This window comes from Lissotriton vulgaris, chromosome 1_1 (genome assembly GCF_964263255.1).
Source record: "Lissotriton vulgaris chromosome 1_1, aLisVul1.2, whole genome shotgun sequence".
In the NCBI taxonomy this organism is placed as follows: domain Eukaryota; kingdom Metazoa; phylum Chordata; class Amphibia; order Caudata; family Salamandridae; genus Lissotriton; species Lissotriton vulgaris.
The window spans coordinates 1,298,090,062-1,298,111,205 of record NC_141685.1 but is presented as its reverse complement, the minus strand read 5'-3'; the positions used below and the strand labels follow the sequence as shown (position 1 = coordinate 1,298,111,205).

General features: G+C 44.9%; 1 protein-coding gene across 1 annotated transcript in view; it reads right to left on the bottom strand.

The window, feature by feature from the left end:
* The window catches only part of AAAS (aladin WD repeat nucleoporin), a 414,919-nt gene extending 394,626 nt beyond the window's left edge, over positions 1–20,293 (bottom strand). The window contains exon 1 of the mRNA XM_086936522.1: positions 20,187–20,293. The gene's annotated coding sequence lies outside the window, so the exon portion shown is untranslated. The remainder of the gene's footprint in view (positions 1–20,186) is intronic.
* Between the last annotated feature and the right edge of the window lie 851 nt (positions 20,294–21,144).

Here is a 21,144-nt window from a genome sequence, read left to right as displayed (position 1 = left end):
TGAAAATAGGAATTACATTCCTTTTTTCCAGTACTGTTTGCTGCGTGTTTCCAGATACTGGTGAGGATCCAGCGAGTATTGATGGTTATGGTAGTTGCCTCTGGGCTGGGGTTTGAATCTCACCTGTTGGCAACCCCGTTTCATACCGCGCTGCCCTAAAAAAGGCTGTCGAGTGTTCCTATGGTTATTGGGTGGATTGTAGGGGCCTTCCTGTTCATGATAACTGGAGCTAATTTCTCCATCTGATTCAGACGTATCTGAAAAAGTATTTATTTTTTGAAATTTCGAATTATGTTCATTTTGGTAATGATCTAGTTTGTAAAAGTGTTCACTAAGATAGGGGTAAGTTCTTTCAAGAGTGTGAAATCTTTTGTCTTTTGCTAGTTTATCAGATTTTCTTTTAGATAGGTATTCTATAAAGGAGGTGATATCTTTTTTAGCTTCTTCAAGTTGTTTGTTGGCCTCTTCCATACTGGTGGATTTTTTTATTTTTTTCTTCATAATCTTTTATTTCTTTTATCATAGTGGAGGCAAGATCTTTGGAAGTTTCAATTAATAAAATCATTAGGTCCCGGGAGCATCTACTCGCGATCATACTCCATTTGGTTAAAAATGTTTTTTGATCCACGAACAGACCAGGTATATTACGTACCCGGAGACCTTGAGGGATGACTCCAGCTTTAAGGTAACTGAGCATGAACTCACCATGAGATCCTATTCTAGCTAGTTTCTTCTGTAAGTTAAGGAGTTTATGCATATCATCGTTGCTCTGAGAATATGATTTAGAGCTGTTCCCGAAGGAACTACTAGTTCCAACCAGAATTGCGAAATCTTCAACTGAAAACCCGAAGGTTTGCAGTTGGGCCATGTTGAAGATGAGACTGCCAATTGTTAATGCATATAAGGAAACCCAATGTGCAGTGGAGGAGACTTGTGTTGAAGGGTGAAAACAGTGAGATCACGAGGAGTGATAAGGACAGTAAGAATGTAAAATCACAGAGAATAACAAGCAAACCTTGGATTGGAAAAATGTTTCCCTATGTAGAAAAACACAATACAAATATATAGATGTTTGTAACAGCTGAAATAAAAGAAAGTCCCGCACAGATCAACTGTGGGTAAAACAATTGTAAACAACAAGGACCCCCTGAGTAAGAATCAATTTCCTGGGTCAGGGCAAAAAATATAATAACAAATAGCAAACCCAGGCAAAACCAAAGTTCAACAATACAATGAGGACCAGCACAAATAACTATACATTCCTCACGTGAAATGTAATAGAAAGGGCACAGCGACCAAATTATATAAATTATATTCATATTTAAAGAGAACAGGGGTTTCTGTGGACTTCTTGAAAGAAAAACAAGTTTCAACATGCTAGGTTGGACACTTATACAGATTGAAACGGATGTACCATTCATAGAAATGATGTAAGAGGTAGATAAGGAGGGTTGAATTATAATGTTGAAAGGAAAATTGGATAGTATAGGTATTGTGTCAGGAAATCATTATGCTCTCAATACAGACAAATTAAAATTGTATTGAGGAATAGACATTAACTGCATGTTAAACACAAACACAGAAAAATCGCTGGCACACAGCCGTAGATACTGCTGAAGACATTATGAGATGGCTGTAAGATTGGCAACACACCAACATATGGAGACAGAGTCATAAGCTGGACAGAGAGTATTCCTTTTACACACCAGTACATGACCTGTACATTAGACTGGACAGATTTAAGAGGTCTAGGGACATTTGCACACGAGTCACATCTTTCGAATACCTGGGGCTCGCGCTCTCGAATCACAATGTGCTGATTCTGGGATTGAGATGAGGCAGCTTGAGACTCCAAGAGGACATCCTGGAGAATATGAGGACGTTTAGAAAAATATCAGTGAGATGATTCACAATTATTTTAGAGAGAACCAGGGAACAGTTTCTGAAACCTACATTGAATGGCGAGCAGTGATGAGAGGGCTATGTATTGGAGAAAATTGCGAGAGTGAAAGACCCTAAAGGATAAAAGTTGTCATCTAGCCAAATCTTTACACAGACAAGAAGAACAGCAAGGACCCAATGGTGGGCAAACACTTCACAAAGGACGAGAGAGAGGTATGCTACAATAGTGGAAAAACAAAGGTGGGATAACCATGCATAATATTTGGCAGGGATGTATACTGAGGGAGAGAAAACCAGTTGACTAATCAAGAATTAGGGACTCGCCTATAATTCAAATTGGAGGTGGTAGTTGATATGTAGTGTAACACGGTCTGTGATTAATAAATCCTTTTTTAGCATAATGCAGGAGGCATCAACAGAGGAAGCTATTAAGCAGGAAATGAATGTGACTGCTAAATAAAAATAATTAGGTCTCCTGATAAATGAGGGTGAAATTAAGAAAGTCAATACAGAAGTGGCTAAAGGAAGGGCATCTGGGACAGAGGGGCTACCCAATGAATTTGATCTTACTTATATAGACATTCTCGAGACTCAACAAGTTAAGATGTTTGCAGCTGCATTGCAGTCAGGTAGTTTACATGCAACTGTGAGAAAGGCACTGATATGTGTCTGCCAAAGCCGCAAAGGGCACGGCATGGATACAGCCTCTTACAGGCACCTATCAATGCTAGATTTTGACTATAAAGTATTAAATAACGTTTTGGTGAGACAACACTACTTACTTTTTACAGACCTCATCTACCCTGATCAAAATAGGTTCATCCCCACCAGAAAGGCCACTATGAAAATCAGAAGGCTGTTTAGCATCCAGGAAGAGACACTGGGGGATTTACGTAAACGTGCCAATGTAACAGCTGTAGATCTTGAGAGAACATTTCACACACATTCAGTTGGAAATTTATAGAAGTTGTTCTCAAGCAGAAGAGCCGGAGATATGAATGGCCACAATGGATAACATTGTTATATACAAACATAATGGCCAGTGAAAGGGCAGGTAAGTTAATTTAATCCTCTTACAACATTTACTGGTGCTTTCAGGGATGTGGAATTCCTATAGCCCGATGCCCAGCACATATTGTTTGGGGTCAAGGGCAACAAGTTTTCATGTGTATTTTGCCCTTGGGACAACTAGGCCCAACCCCCTGCAGCACAAACCCTTTCACTGCGATTGCAGTACATACATTATGGATCAGGGAAGAGCACTGTCTGCAGATAAGGTAATATTTTTGTCCACATGTTAATGCTGTTCAAAGTTGCATTCATGGTTCATTATTTGAAAGCCTTTATTATTAGGGTGAGCGCTCTAAGCAAATGTTGTAAGCTCTGACTGCACTACTGACAGTGGTTCCTGTATAAACATGTTTTCAAAGTTTAACAATATGAGGCTATGTATAATATTCCCAGAATGCACTCTGTTTTAATGCAAATATTTGCAGAAGCTTAAAAGCAAGATTGATGATTCTTTGCTTTCAAAATAAAATGTTCACAAATAAACGAGAGCAGAAAAATAAACATTTTGCTAAACTACTATAAAATTTCAGGTACCATTTCTTTGCAGCATCATTTAGTAAGATGTGTTGATGCATGCTAGTATTTCCCAAAAATATTCATAATGGAAAATCAGTGTAACCAGTTTCAATAAGATCATGGGGAACAAAAACAAACAAGCATTGGCAAAGCCAGTAGGTCTGAAATTGGTTGTCAGCTCTTTAGTTTTATCAATGTATGAATTGTTTTGGCATGGTTTTTGTAAAACCTTATTGGTGTGGGAGCTGCCTGACCCTCACTATTATAACAAACATTGGCAAAAGCAAAAATTGTTTTTAGTCTCAAAAAGCAAACACTGCTACAGTAGTTACTGGCACTGAACAAAACTACTTTGTATGCAGATATACTCCTTTTGAAAGAGCAGACTGCTGCCACTCACAGTGAACCATTACAAAATAATAGGGGGACCCATACTAGTCCATGGACCTGGGTAATGCTTGGTATAGAAAACATTGGTCCTAGACTAATTGCCTTAGGAAGGTATTCATTAAGTCAAAATCTATGAACATGATACACATAGAACTCAAGTTACATCATAAGTGTACCCCAGTAGTCTCTCAATTGAATTAAGTATATCCTCAAAAAGAGGATATAGTGACTGTTTAATCTCACAGTTATTATAACAGATCACTGTAGGGAACGTTTCAAAACCGAAAAGAGGGTTGCTCCAGGGGAGTGTGGAAAAAGGATTGTATTCGTGAGAATAGAACAGATGTATAGGGAGGGAAATCAGAAAGTAGTTAAAACAATCAATTACACATAGTAATGTCCTTAGTAAACTGGTCGTGGTTTACAGTAGCGCCAGTTTTACAATGGGGCCGGACTCTCATGGATTCGCAAGTACTTTTCTGGTTCTTGTTGTTGCACAGAGTAAAATCTTCTGTAAAGAGGTAGGGATGAGTTGAAGTAGAGTGCAGGCCCACTAAGGAAAAGTGTAGAAGTTTCGACCCTGGCGCATAGAGGGTGGTTTGTATCCTCTGCAGGTGGGTCTTCCTCAGGAGGGAGGGAGGGGGAGGGGGGGGACACAACCTGTATCAAGGCGAAGTCAGGGTTACAGACCCTCGGTTGGCGGTCCGCATAATTTTAGCATTGAATTAGAATAGGTATTGAAATACAATGTGCAGTTTTCAAGACAGCAGTGTCGATTGAATCCTAACACTGGTGGATTAAGGCATCCTAGTAAGCCTCCATAGCGCAATCCCAGAGATCAGAGCTGTACTCCTCCTGTCAAGGACTGCACGTGAGTCAGAAAGCTAAAAATAGAGAAAAAAGGAGCTACTCAGGAGAGCGTGCACGTACCTGACGTGCAGCCACACTGTACCACCACTAAGATGCCTTAATCCACCAGTTAGGATTCAATCGCCACTGCTGTCCTGAAAACTGCACATTGTATTCCAATATATGCTGGCTGTACCTTTAGAGGGAATCCCCGGTGGGCAGGCAGTGCTTACTGTGCCAGCAATCAGGGGATGGTAGGAGAAAGGCATCCAAACAATTGGAGACCTATATCACGAGGGGGCGCTCCACCATATACATCGCTAGTAGAGGAAGAGGGTCTCCCACCAGGGCAATTTATCGCCCATCATTCACTGCTAGCCTCACTCACGGCCAAAAGGGGGGACGTCACTACAGAGCCATGAACGCATCTCACAATGCAGTACTTACACGGCATGTGACAGGGCAGGCACCTGACGGCCCGGTTCGCAGCCTCACTCAAAACTCATGCAGCGATTAGCCTGGATTCACTCTGTTATAAATGGGAGCGGTAACTGGGTCACCAGTTTTATAGATATGGATTGGGCCCGGGTGCTTGAGAGCCCGATACGCATCCCCGGGAATAGGTGCTTCCGGCAGATACAGTTATATGGAGTTCAAAGGGCATATCTCATACCTGCAAAAATTAATCAATATTTCAATTGCGAAGAAGCAGAATGTCCGAGATGCACTGAGAATGGGGCTGATATAATACACATGCTTTGGAGATGTACCCGTGTGGGCGCATACTGGAGTGAAGTGGCCGCAATATTACACCCCTAGACTGGTCAGGAGCTGACTTTCAATTGGCCAACCTACTTGCTGCACAAGTTCCGCAGGATACCCAACATGAAGGTCACATCCAGATTTCTAGACTTGGGATTGATAGTAGCCAAGAGACTGATAACTAAAAGATGGAAAGCGCCAGACTCCCCCATATAAAGGCCTAGCGGAACTCCAAGCTCGCGTGGGCCAAGGCGCGAAGAAACCCTGGGCCTGCGTAAGGTTCCCATCGCAACACACTGGGACACTCTTTACACTGAGTTGCAACAAAACACAGGCACGACAACCGGGGCCTTCCCTGATGCACACTCTGTAGGTAGCTAACATGCATGCAAATTGGGATAGCGTATGCACCACAACACCTTTTTACTGGCAAGTACACGCTGACTGTACCAGTGTACAACCACAAACCTCAGAAGCGAGGCGGTAGATAGTAGTTATCAGCTGTCAGAGTAACATACAAAAATATACATGAAAGCGCGGTGGCGCTGTTGGCTGAGCAATTGTTACACGCGTTTCCTTTTCTCTTTTTTGTTGCTAGTTTATGCAACTTGTTTGATCTCTCTTGTTGATCTATCAATGTCACCTAGCGTTTACAAGTACCAGTACTATCGCTTTTTCTGTATGTTAACGCACGTAAAGGCATGCAGTAGTAGGCATGCAGTAACGTGCATAATTTAAAGGATAATTAGAAATGTACATTAATAGTAACCAACATAACATTTTGTCCCTCCTTTCTTCCCTCGCTTGTTTATGGGACACAAATTGCAACTGCACCCAAAAGTCTTGTTTTTGCCACATTTATACTGTCTTGGGAATACAATAGGGCCATACAAATGTACAAGTACCATACCTAATGTAACAGCTAGAATGTCCAACAATGCCTGCATATGTACACAGTCTATCTTAAAAGTACAAAATCAATCAAATAGATTTACAACAAAACAAATGGTTCTATTTATCACTTTGGAACATGTGCTAGCACAGTTTGCAAAAGGTCAGAAGTAACTAAGAATAATCCACAGGAAAGAAATTGATTGATGAGAGTGGGGGAAGACCATGGGATATACAGAAAGGGTTACGTGGAATGCATGATTTAAATATATTCAGTTTAAATACATTTGCACTGCGTACTTGACAGCTGAACTAATAAATTGGTTACTTTGTGCTGGCTCTATAAAATGTCAGACAGTTAATGTCATCAGTGCAGACTTTCTTCAGTGGTCTGAAGTGGTACTGTTCTCCTAACTTTCTGGACATGGATAACAGGACAGTTGGAGAACTTATAAGTAGCAGACATTGTTCTATTGGGCTTATTCTCTATGGCAGAAAGCTGGCAATAGGTTCCTTGATCTAGCATTCGTCCTAGTGTAAAGATGGATAGCAATGAACTGGGGGAAAAGGGTGGACCAGCTACATAAAAAGATGTCTCAGCAAGTAAGAGTATGGTGCTACATGGAGAAGAGCAGAGACAGAGGAACACATTGGTATTATTTGCACAATAATTAATTAATCACTGGACTAAATAGTCTCATATCTATTCTACTATAATAAAGGAAGAACTTTGCACCTTTGAGGCTGGTAAACTCGGGAACCACAGCGCCAATCCACACACCCGATACATCATTGTAATCGTCAGGGTTTGCAGATGGACATAGGCTATATAAATAAAAAAATATACGTTATTTAAAAAATTGACGATAAAAAAAGGTAGTCCCTTGCAAGTAGTGCAAGCCGCGACCTGCGTGGTGACATCAGGAGCGTGGGGAGGAGCGGCGTGCAGGAGTGGAAGAGGAGCTGCGGACATGGCGCGGAGGAGGAGCAGTGACGAACAGCGGAATGGCGGGGAGGACCGGCGGACAGGCGGGAGGAGCGGTAAGCAGCGAGGAGCGGCGGAGCGGTGAGATGAGGAGTGCAGGGAAGGAACGGCGGCTGAGGTAAGGCTCCCGGCAGGCGGAGGTCGGGGCAGGCGGGGGACGGGGCGGGCAGGGGCCCGAGCTGCTTCACAATGTCAGGGCGGGCGGGGAGCCGGGCTGCTGCACAATGTCGGGGCGGGCGGGGGTCCGGGAAGCCTCATTGCTCGCGGGGGACGGGCGGGCAGGGTCCCGAGCTGCTTCACAATGTCAGAGCGGGCAGGGGGCCGGGCTGCTGCACAATGTCGGGGCGGGTGGGGGTCCGGGAAGCCTAATTGCTCCCGGACAAGGTCGGGACGGGCTGCTAGTCACTAATAACAGAAATAATTCATTTGAAAATCCAGACACAACAAACAACCTCTGGTAGTAAAAGAATCGATTTATCTATACCTAGTCAAACGTACGCCCAATCTAAAAAAACACACAATAACAGTAACACTAATTAACAGTGCAACGTGTCCCCAGTTCCAAAGCCAACGTTTTTGTGTACTACAATCCAAAGATACACAAGGCATTTATCACAGCAAGAGTAAGAGACAACTGTAAAATGTGCTACAAATACATTTCTTAAACAGACATTTCCTGTTTGTCTGTTACAATAGTATGTTGAAGACATTTCGAAACCCTGGTTAGAATAAAGAGGTCTCATCAGGACTAAGGTAATGCAGCTGCTGGGATATCCTCCTACCCATTTCAGTCCCATTGTTCACTGTGAGACCCTACACACCACACATTAACAATTAGCTAAGTGGGAAGCTTCACTTTCTTTTGCGCTTTTATTATAGATTGCTCGTTTTGGGAGACTCCTAGCACTCTCCTGATCACATTCACAAAGCCAATGACTCAAATGGTCTTCATGGAAATCCCAAAAATGCAGCACTTCCCAGAGCACTTCAGGAAAACCCAAGGACTGACTGCAAATAGAGTATAAAGATGGGCAGAAACTTCCAGTAAGTATGCCAAGATCACCTGAACAGAAGCCTAGGCTCCCACTTCATTGGTGCCCCGGAAATACCTTTGAGCTTCTGAGTAGGTGTCCTGACCGTCAATGCCCGTTGTCAGGTTCATGACCAATAACCTAGGGGAGGAGTCAACTAGCGTTCCAGCAAGGGCTGCTTGCAACTATCTTCAAGGGAGTAAAATGACTGACTGACTACATAGGAGCAGCTTTGTAGATGCCAGTGGATGAAAAAGACATTGCTCAAGAGAACCCAAGGTTGTGCAGCGACTCAACAAGGTGAACATCACTATAAACACACAGGGAACAATCTACTATCTTTGGGAAGTTGTGAGATGGTAAGGAGGCCCAAATTGTCTGGTCAGCAGAGGCAAAGTCCTGTGCAGAAAGTGTCCGGAAATCTGCCAAGAGGATAATTCTCAATAGCGATGTGGCAGCAAAAAGCGCTGAAGCACTAGGACGAACTTAAACGCCTGTTATGGTTTGACTTCCAACATCTCCATGACTGCAAGCCCTGGGACCCCAAGCACACATCTGACGGACTGGTGCTGCCGTGATTTTCCAGAGTGCAGGTACAGCGCTCATGATATATAGACATCCCATTGGCTGGGGAAGAGCATGTAGGAGCTGCCTGAATGAGAAGACCATGTGAACTATTCTACAACAAACAGCGAGATACAGTAGCATTGTGCCTGCAACGGGTGGGAACAGTGTACTTAACTGGGTGGGGAGGGGAACTAAGGCTGTGACTTAGGGCAAGATCAAACTCCACAAAATTAATTCCCTTAAGTCCAATTCAATTCTCCCCCTTTAGGCCAAAAGCCAATATCAAACACAAGGAGACGACGAACGGAGCACGGAAACTTTTCAGACACTCACCCCCAGTCACAGATCTGGGTTGAATCAATGATCGTTCTTTAGCTCACTTTGCCACCCCAGTTCAGACCCAACTATATGCAAATCAGTCTTGACCCTGTGCCTCATGGGAACAGTCTAGCCCGAAATGCCAAGCCAGGTCTTCCCTCGACCGGAAACAATTATCCTGGGACCGGTTTGAGGGTTAAACCCTTCATCAGCCAGGCTAACTTGAAACCAGTGGCAAAGCGAGCAAGGGACCAACGTTTTGGCATACCCTGCTAAGTTACGGGCAAACAAAGCAAACACAAGGAGACGATGGACGGAGAGCATAAACTTTTCAGACACTCACCCCCAGTCACAGATGTGGGTTGAATCCATCATCGTTCTTTAGCTCACTTCGATAATATTCTATAAAGACACTGTCCTCTAATCACCATGGGTACTGTTCCCCATTTGCACTCCGTAATAAGTGTAGTTGTGTCTTGCGCGCAGTATATTTTTCCATTTTGTGTAGTGTGAAAGCACTTCTTGTTTTCTTAGCTGCAAGTACTAACTGGACAGCAATGTACTGATAATTACTTGTTTATTAAGTGCCGAGTCTCTAACATAACACATCTCAGATTAAGCCTTGGAATGGTTGTCTTTGTAACCGGTGTACTTGGATTCTGGATTCAATGGTAGGGTGACGTCCCAGCATACAATAGCAGTGGTAAATGGCTCTAGTTGATACAATCTGTGCCCAGGAACCCCTGACTTTCCAGACTTCCGGAAAAGCCCCTACATTTGCACACCCATATCCCACCCTCAACAGTTGTGTTTTCACCGTCTGAGGCCAATTACAACCCAATCACTCCCAGTTGCATAAATCTACTACCTGTCACACTAACCTGACACCCTCAGTACGACCGCTTTCCTTGCAGCCACTTCTGCATCTGGTGCAACAGTAAACATGTTCTCATCAAAAGATAAACAGAGTCTCCGGCTCAGATTTTTTCTGCTACCTGCAGATTCGCCATGCTCATGTCACAACCCTGCAGAAGGGCACCGTCCCTCCTGAGTCTTCACCGCTGGAAGCCAGATTGCTCAATGGATAGCTTCAGAAAGCAATCTCATTACCATATAAAAAATCTGATTAACAATACCCGGATCCTCTTGAACGTTTATGTGAGCATTGGGAAAGAGATGGACTTAAGATTGATGACGAGGAATGGAGGGAGGTAGTGGCCTCGCCCCGAGAGGTGGCGATTTCCGCTCGGCTACGACTGGTCCAACTTACAATATTGCATGAGCCCCAACTGGTTTATATGGGGAAGGGGCGGGCGGGATTGCAGAGGACTGTGTGGTCAGGTGGGCATCTTCCTGCACATATTTTGGGAATGTGGGCAGATACAAGAGTATTGGTGGGAGATACATGAGGTAATGCAGGAAGTACTGCATAAAGACATTCACCCGGAGGCTAAAAGATGTCTCTATAATGTGTGGGAACCCACTGATTTGACGGGTATGAAGAGGCCCTGGGCTACTCTGGGCGCAATGGTGGCCAAACACGATATAGTAAAAAGTAAAGGAGGCCCCCTTATCTGTCAGATCTGGGACAGGGGAGTAATGTTCAGAAACAGGGAGGTCCCACTGGTTAACCACAAAGGTGGTTAGAGTTATTCTGTAGGTGCCCAGAATCTTGTTTTTTAGCAATACCAATCACACAAAAATATCTTACGTTTGGTAAGATATTTTTGTGTGATTGGTATTGCTAAAAAACAAGATTCTGGGCACCTACAGAATAACTCTAACCACCTTTGTGGTTAACCAGTGGGACCTCCCTGTTTCTGAACAAACACGATATAGCACAACTGTGGGGGTGGGTATCCCACCGACTCTGGCCTCCTGAAAAAATAACTTAGATTGGTGCATTTTCAGGGAGAAAACGGTCTATGTGGCACGAGGATGCCCTGAAAAGTGGTCCACTGTGTGGTGTAAGTGGAATGCCTACCGGGGAGATATCGGTGTGGCCCCTGTGATCCCCTCGGAGGACGAACCATTGTCTCCTTGAAGCCCTGGCGACAATCGATATCTGCCCCAGCTCTAATGATGCCTAAATGTAATCGCCACATGTATCATTGCCATCTGCTTTGCTGAATGTCAATGTTTATGTTTAATAAAAAGATATAAAAAATAAATAAATAAAGAGATAAGCAGACTAAATTTAAAACAGCTGCCAATAGTTTTCTGATTTTTTCAAGCCAAAAGTAGGATATGAATTGTGTAAGATATGCATTGTGTAGGTATGCATTGTGTAGTTATATTAGGTAGTAAAAACCCATGATTATTCTACCTTGCTTTGTAATGTGTGCATTTAGGTCCTGCTCCCATGATTGGTGGAAAGCATATTAACCTATTTAAGCTATAATTTTACTAACTGAACCCTTGTGCAAATATAAGTCTTCTTCGTTTTACATAAAGAAATGGAACTGACTGATGATTCACTAAATGTATCTTTCTTTCTAAACTTATTTCAGCACCTGAGAGCTTGCCTTGACTTCTCAAGGTTGATACCCACTGAGACTTAAAGCCCAAAATGGAGGTCTGGTATTTTAGAGAGAAGAAGCATTCGCAAAGCCAATAGGTCTTGTCTATGTGAAATGTATTGGCTTTGCTAATGTTTTTTCAGCTATGCTGCAAATGGCTAAAAGTCATGTAAAAAAAATATTTGACACAGCCAGCTCTGTCTGTGTTATAGCGCTTTTTTCAGTTAGGATGCACTGAAGCTATTGCTGCTGTATAATATGGCTAAAAAACATTGACAAAGCCAAAAGATCTCACATATGCGAGACCTATTGGCTGTGCCAATGCTGGGTAGGGAATACCATATGATAAGTATTTATATAGTGTTTATAACATGCTAATGTTTTAGAATGGAGGATGCCCTTGCTAAAGTGTTAGTGTGTCCAGATTCAGAAGCATTTTAGGACCATACAAAAACTGAGAATGGGCCATATAAATGCGCTGAATGTAATATAAGTTGTAGGTAGACAGAAAACTCCCATACGTTCAGCTTTTATTACAGTGTTGCTTTAGGCTATGTATTACTTTGGGTGCAATGGTGACAAAAGAACCAAAAAAGTACTTCTGACTGCTTGTTTAGTAGTTAAACATAGAAATAAACACGTCTTTAGCATGGGGAGGTAGAAAATCAAGCTGCACAGCCTTAAACAAATAAAGCCAGCAAACCACAAAGTCAATAGGAAGCCACGAGTGGAATGCATTCCCAGGTCAACATTCTGCAAGGCCTCAAGAGGTCTTTCACATACCAAACAGCTGCACTGACTGGTAGGAGGCGACCTAAAAACTTTAAAGGGCCAAGTGAGGTTGAAGATAATGTACAGAATGCTACTGGGTGGCTTCATGTTACCATGCCTCAACATTGATTTCCTTTTGCAAAGCCGTTTCCAGACGTGCTAATCCATGTGTTTCAACCAGTGGTCAAAGTGGGAGGGGATCTGAGGGGCACGACGTGCCCATACTTTTTAAGTTAAAAAAAACAGTTACCCTACTTTTTGTGAAAAGACAACATTCCAGGTTGGTTGATTCTGACAGTTGAAATGCGTTCACCTTTAAAGCACGGTTTCTCCTGTGCTGTAGAGCAGAGGGAGGCACAGGCAGCTAAAGAAGCATTCTTGCCAGGGTGCCTGCAGCCTGAAGGAAATGTAAATGTTCACAACTGGTCAATCTATAAATCTAAAGGGTTCTCGGAAGCCGGGATTAGCTTTCATTGATCACTTTCTGATGACACACGTTTATTCTTTTTGAGAGCTACTGTAAGGGAGCTACCAGCTAAGGTGTAAAATGTGTGCTTTTAAAGCACAATTATAAAAAACTTTGCACTATGCACAGTCTAGTTTTTACTATATTTTGAACGCACAGTTTTATTTTAAAACTTTACGCATTTTGTAGCAGCCTCTCTTATATTTTAAGTAGTGCAAGTTTAAAATATTTACTTACATGTTCACGGTGCGTTCTGTTACAGACCAAACGGGGGGGGGAGATATTGTGCGTTTTTATACATGTAGTTACCTGAAGGTGAAAGACTGAAAAAAGTTACAGATTATTTTGTTTTTTCCAGCCACACCTTTGACCACGACCCTACACTCACTCTCGCCTCCCCCACTGCACACAGCATCACAGTTCCCAGACTTTCTCTAATTTCAGACCCTCCAGGATTTCGCGATTTGCCGCGAAATCGGCACTTTTGTAAAGATGCAGCGATTTTTACAAAAGTGCCTGCGAAATCGGCACTTTTGTAAAAATGCCGCAATTTCTACATAAGTGCCAGCGAAAATTAAGGAGGTGGGGAGTTTGGCCTCATTTGCAGATTATATCTTTTTGAAGAATGCATAATTATTTTTTTACTGCCTTTTAAATATTGCATTTTACTTGTGCAGTGTCTGAGTAAAATGGTTTCTCCTTGTTTTACCATTGTGTAGACGTTTCTCTGGTAATACTAATTTTACAGTCGCCAGAAGTAGCTTCAGACACCTCTCCCCAATCACTTGTTGCCCCTGACAGTACATTTTCTTCTGAAGTTGATGACTTTGTTTCTATGAGTGAGTGATTGCATGCAATACAGGCACATTGGACATGGAAGGTGAGGGGGTTACATGGCCAACTAGAGCATGGGCGTCAATTCACTAAAATGCTTGGGGTAGTGGAAGGGACATCAAAGGAAATGACTTCACAGGACCTATTTCAAAGTGGAATACTCTGCTAAAACAGTTTCCATTGTTTTAATGCTGAAAATGAATGATTAGGAGTAAAACAAAGTGCCGCAAAAATGCCGCTAAATTTCCATATTTGTGCCGCTAAATTTGCTAATCCATGCCGCTATATCCTGGGGGGTCTGCACTTCGACCACTGGTGTCAGCAAAACTAAACTGAGACCATAAGTATCAAAATGCACTGATTCCTTAAGCTAGGGGATTGACACGAGGCATCTGGGTGATAAAAATGCTAATTTCCAATACTCAGCTTTCTTGTAACCCGAGTTATGCTTGACATCAGTTACATTATATTCATGATTTCAACAGCAGCTTGCAAGCCAAATAAATAGGCAATGCTACTGCAAAGTTATGGACATATAAAAGCAATTAAACTGATCTCCCCGTGGCACCCTCCAAGTATGGATGAAAACGTGCGTCTCGCTAAAGGATGCAGTGCCTCTAATGAAAACAAGAGGTATGAGCACATCGAAAAGTCACCTGTGTCGTTTCATCTGCTGCCAGCATATTCAGTAACAGGCAGGGCTGAACACCAGAAACTGAGGGGGCACGGGCCTCAGGTAGAGTTCTCGGTGACTAGACATCAGCCCTAAGACGCACATAACTGGAAGAATATTGTGGTGTGCGCTCTAGTCTACGAGCGTGAACGCGATGACGCGTCACGCCGTAGACGAGAGCGGAAGGCGCGCGCATGCGCAAACGGCAGGAAAGTGAAGGCGCGAAACGGAGAGTTGGCAGTTGGCGACCGGAGCTCACACTAATTAGACGCTCGGCGCTTTATGCTTGTGATAACTTTGTCAGATATAAATAAATAAGTTCATAACTCACAGCGGCTCCTAGCATTGAGTGTGGGGGTAAGGAGGCAACTTTATATTGGCGACGAGGCTGAGAAACGAACACCATCCGAGCACAGTGGAACAGAGCATTCATCCTTCACCAGCCCTCCACCAACTAGCAGGACAGAACAGCAACCATCTATCTGCACAAGCACAGAGCGTGGCAGCAGCGCAGCAGTACTACTTGCCAGGATACTAGCTACAAGGAATCAGGTCAGTGCTGCCCAAGGGACAAGAGCCTATAACCCAGCAACCTGGCAACCAAAAGCACCATCCCAAAGCCAGAGGAGGGGGTACAAACAGACAACCCCACGCAGGCAATAAGGGATAACACTCCAGGTAGTCCCAGAAGCCAAAGTGACGCAGCAGGGAGTGCAGGTGCATCCAGTGTACCCAACGAACCCAGAGCCCAAGCGGAAGCTCCAAGAGGCGAGGCCAAGATGGCAAACCAAGCTTCAGCCCTGATGGCCCCCATTCCATTCCTACCCAGACCAGGGGAACCCCAGTTGAAATGGGAGGATTGGAGGGAATACTTTAAGAACTACATAGAGGCATTAGAGGACGAAAATGGAGAGGAATACACCCCGGCAAGAAAAAAGAGATTGTTACTCCACAATCTAGGCCCGGAGGGGGTGAGGGTGTTCGCAAACATCGTGCCCAAGGAAAGGGGTGCAACGGAGACGGACGTCTTCAAAAATGCACTGGAAGATCTGGACAACCACTACCGCCCAGCAGTGTGTGTTTCCATAGACCGTTACAATTTCCAACAAAGGAAGCAAGAGGCTGGCGAGTCCATAGACGACTACGTGGCTGCCCTCCGACGTCTTGCCATCACGTGCCAATATGGGGCTCTACAGGACGAGTACATTAAAGACCAGATAGTTAGGCATACCACCAACAGGTCTGTCCAGGACAAACTATGGGCACAGAATGAGACCTCACTCAAGGATGTCATAGCTATGGTGAAAAAGGCAGAAATGTCGAAACGCTGCGCAGACGCAGCCAAAAGAGAAAGCACACAGAAACAGATGGTTAACAAGATAGATGAGGCCTCAACATCCAACAAACAAAAAGGATCTTACGGAGAACAGAGGAGGGAGACCAAATGGACCGGGAAACAGACGAGCCGCCCCAGTACAGACAGCAAATTCTTGTGTTATAGATGTGGCAGCGCAGCGCACTCTGCTCAGGATAAACGATGTCCTGCGTTTCGCGCCAGATGCGCGTTCTGTGGCCTGGTCGGCCATTTTGAAAAAGTATGCCGCAAGAAGGGAAAGAAGTCCACCGTCAAGTGTGTGGAATCAGCGACGTCGGAGGTCAGCGAGGAAGATGATCAAGAAGATGGAGAAATGGTGCTATGTTTAGAGGATCAAGTATTGAGTGTGGCAGGAAAACGCAGAGATAAGCCCCGCACGGACATGCTCATAGGGGGAGTGAAGGTACATGTGGCAGTCGACTCAGGTTCTCCCTGGACTATAGTGCAAAGATCCATATGGGAGGAAGATTTCGCACCAGTAGTTGGACCAGATCTACTCCCGCCGGACATCCGGCCCATCTCATACACAGAGAACGCCATTCCCTTGGTGGGCTGCCGAGACTTCACGTTCGAGTTTAGAGGGAGATCAGCCACCTGCACATTGTACGTTGCAGAGAAGGGCCCTTCGGTACTCGGATGGAGAGACGCAGGAGATCTAGGGATCATACTCAACCCCGGTGGAAAAGATCAGATACTCTTAACGGACGAGTGGCCTCTCACCAAAGGAGAAGATTGGAAATCAGCTTACCCCAAGGTATTCGAGGGTTCAGTGGGAAAACTGGACAAATTTGTCCACAAGATAGTCCTCAAGGAGGGGGCAATACCAGTGACGCACAAAGTCAGGAACATCCCCATATCCACCAGCGAAGCTGTGCAACAGGAACTTCAGAGACTGGAGAAACAAGGCATCATAGAGCCTGTGGACAGCTCGGAGTGGTTGTCCCCCTTAGTGGTGGCCAAGAAACCAAATGGGAAGGTTTGTCTCTGCGTGGACCTCCGCGAACTCAACAAATGCCTCATTGTTGAGAAGTTTCCCCTGCCCAGAATTGATGAGATGCTGGCAAGAACAAAAGGTATCAACCTTTTCTCCACCATAGATCTCACGTCGGCATACCATCAAATAGAGCTGCATCCGACGAGTAGAAAGTACACCTCCTTCATCACGCCCTTTGGGTGTTACCAATTCCGCAGGATGCCCTTTGGTCTGGCGTCAGCAGCGGCCGTATTTCAAAAGTTGATGCATCGGTTGTTTAAGGACATCTCAGGAGTACAGTACTTCCAGGATGACATTCTGGTAATGGGCTCCACCAAAGGGGATCATGACAGCAAACTAACCAGGGTCCTCGAAGTGTTACAAAACAAAGGCTTAACGGCGGAGTGGAGCAAATGCAAGATCGGGATGCCCTCAGTCACGTATTTGGGACACGAGATAGGAACACACGGTATTTCCCCGAAGGAACAGAATGTGAGGGCCATCAAGGATGCCAAAGCCCCGAGTACCAAGGAGGAAGTGCGGTCATTCCTCGGAATGGCCGAGTACTATAGTAAGTTCGTGAGACACTTTGCTACCAAAACGCACAGAATGCGTCAACTCATCAGAGACAAGACGAAGTTTGAATGGGACATGGAAGCGCAAACCGAATTTGAAACAGTAAAGGACTGCATCAGCCAAGCCGTTCCCTTGCAAGGATACGTCCCCTCAAGCAACACCATCTTGACGACGGATGCAAGCGACAAAGGCTTAGGGGCAGTATTGGCACAGGAGAGGGAGAATGGATCCATGGAAACCATCAGTTTCGCTTCACGGGCTCTCTCCCCGACGGAACAAAGGTACAGTGTCATTGAAAAAGAGATGCTGGCAGTCACATGGGCCATGGGCAAGTTTCGACAGTTCATTTGGGGCACCAGGTTCAAGCTCCAAACGGATCACAAGCCCCTGGTCAAGGTCCTGACGTCTTCGGGCCACGACACTGCGACCCCAAGGATAGCAAAAATGACACTAAAACTACTTGATTACACGTATGATGTGGAATATCTGCCAGGAACTCAGAACAGGGTGGCCGATTACCTCAGCCGAGCATCAGCAATGGAGGAAGCGCCGGAGACGGCCCCGGACAAAGAGGAGATGGTAGCAAGCATGGAAGACCATGAGGCGACGATTAGCCGTCAAGAATGGGCGGCTGCCTACGAACAAGATGTGGAGAAAGCAGAGATAAAACGACACCTCACGTCTGGATGGCCGGACAAGAAGAAGCTCGCAGATGGGGTGCGGAAGTTCTATGAGATGAGAGAGGAACTGTCCTTGAGTGATTCAGGGGTCTTCCTATACAGAGGAGAAAGGGTAGTACCACCGGAAGTCCTGATACCCAGGTTATTGAAACAACTACATGAAGGACATCTGGGCATCGTAAAGACCAAGGCACGAGTCAATCAAATGTATTGGTGGCCGGGTATGGATGCCCAAATAGAAAGGCAAGTGAGAGAATGCGGACAGTGCCAAGGAGCAGACAAAATACTGAGACCCCTCAGACCGGCCTTGGGAAAGTTCGAGGACCCACAAAACCCCTGGGAAAACGTGGCTATTGACATACTCGGGCCCGTACTGGATAGCAGAGGAGTAAACAAATACCTGTGTGTAGTCATAGACAAGTATTCTAAATGGCCTGAAGTCGATATACAAGAATCCATGGACACGGACACAGTGCTGAAGTTCTTGACGTCTTTGTTCTTAAGAGAAGGAATACCCAAATCCATACTTAGTGATAACGGACCGCAATTCGTCTCGGACAAATGGACGAGATTCATGAAGAGGAACGGGATTGAGTCAAAACACACAGCCATCTACCACCCAGCATGTAACGGCCAAGTAGAGCGGTTCAACCGCGTGCTTATGGGCTCCATACAAGCAGCCATCTCGCAAGGAAAAGACTGGGAGACCGAAGTAATGAGCATGCTATGGGCTTACAGGATCACCCCCACGGTGGTGGGGTACAGCCCCTTCCAAGTGTTAAGAGGCCGACTCCCGTTCACCAAGGACAACGTAGTGTGGAGGGAGAAAACCATCACCAGCAAGTGGTCCCCGGCGGTGGTACAGCACAACCTTGAGAAGGCCCAGAAGATTTATGCCGCCCAGTACGACAAACGACGCAACACGAAGGAAACAGAGCTGGAAGAAGGAGAATGGGTCAGGGTCAAGCTTCCCACCCTACAAAAGAAAGGAGAAAGCAAGTATAGTCAACCCTTACAGGTCAAGGAAGTGCGAGGCAGGGCGGCCCTCCTCAGTGACGGCAAGGTGTGGTCCCAAGATCGCATGGCCAGAGTCAACAGGATTGTAACGTGGCCCAAGACTGAGGAGGAGGAGATACAGGTGGGGTCCGAAGAAATAAGGCCCCCCATTGGGCACAACTCAAATGAACCATCGGAAGGAGAAGGAGATGACGGAGAAATGGAAAATCCTACCACAGAGTCTACCAACAGGGACTATACCCCTACAGGCGAAGTACAGAGAGAAGATCAGAGAGACGGTGAGAGAGAGGCGGAAGAGAACATGCCGGTAAGGTACACCCGCAGTGGCAGAGCAGTCACAGTGCCCTCCAGATATAGAGACTTTGAAATGAGTGGACATTAGAACTGGGACTGGTGTTATTATCTTTGTTGTGTTAAAGGGGGGAGATATGTGGTGTGCGCTCTAGTCTACGAGCGTGAACGCGATGACGCGTCACGCCGTAGACGAGAGCGGAAGGCGCGCGCATGCGCAAACGGCAGGAAAGTGAAGGCGCGAAACGGAGAGTTGGCAGTTGGCGACCGGAGCTCACACTAATTAGACGCTCGGCGCTTTATGCTTGTGATAACTTTGTCAGATATAAATAAATAAGTTCATAACTCACAGCGGCTCCTAGCATTGAGTGTGGGGGTAAGGAGGCAACTTTATAAATATAATTGATCATATGGCCGGAAAACAACCCAGGAGCTAGGGGTGCACACGTGCACATTCCACGGAAAACCACACTATACAAGATCCAATTGTCAGCAGTGCAGGTGACTTAAACTTCTCTCCCTAAGATTGTCATCAACGAGAACTGGGGACACCTTCTCTCAGACATATGTTTCGCAATTTCGCTACCCCCTCTTTGGAATATACTTCAAAGGGTCAGCTGACAGCCAAAGCCGAATGTTGCCTTTTCAACAGCGTTATGTTGCAAGCTTCAGACAAGATGTATCACGCCCTAATGAACGGTGCGTGACAATAACAATGGAGATACAGACCTTGAAGGGGCAGAGTGCTTCTGCTTCTAGCTCAAGACTTCAACACCTTAGACAGGCAGGAATCAGATTCAGATCGCGCGCTGGAACAAGGCTTACAGCGCATGCGCAAAACAGCAACCCATACGATAGAGCAAAATAACGTTATTGCCTGGTACTGGATGATTCAGTAAACTCGTTATTCTTAAAACAACAACAAATAACATTTCAGGAGGTTGCAATTATTTTACTAATGCTTTGTTTTAATTGTACTTTTTTACTAATTGCACAACGTCTAACGGTCCTAAGGTATTTTTAGCAACCAGAACTCCGTCTTTTTAAAAATATGTTTTCCAAAATGACACAGTACGTTTGCTTAAGGTGATATATGTTGTCTAATTTTGGCGTCATTACTTAGTTTACTGCATATTCGAAACAGAACTCTACTGTTCTAAGATGGCCGCCATATGATCCGAACGAGGTGAACAAACGGCTACCAATCTCACAGTCCAAGTTTACCCTCACACGTCGTCTATGCAATTCAACAACATAATGCTTTATTGACAAGGTTGATACAAACTCGCTGCTGAAGATGGTTTGAGCGCACTACTTTTATTCATAAGTTCAAAAGAGCTTACACAATTAACTAACGGGGTGGTAATATAAAGTCAGTCTTGGACATATAAGGTCCTGTGGACATGCAGCGCCTAAAGTATCTGAATGGGCAGAAACAAAGGATAAACAAGCATTGGCATAGCCAATAGGTCTCGCTCTTGGGACCTTATAAGTATTTAGTTATGCAGCACAATATCTTTGGTGCAACAACATCAGCTATTGCATGCCTAAACTCTTATAAGGTCCCAAAGGCGAGACCTATTGGATATGCCAATGCTTGGATGCAAGGCGGAGGGTAGAACAGGTGACATTTGAAAGTGGTGAGGCGTAAACTAATTTGCATATTGCACCGCAGAGAGCAAGCGAA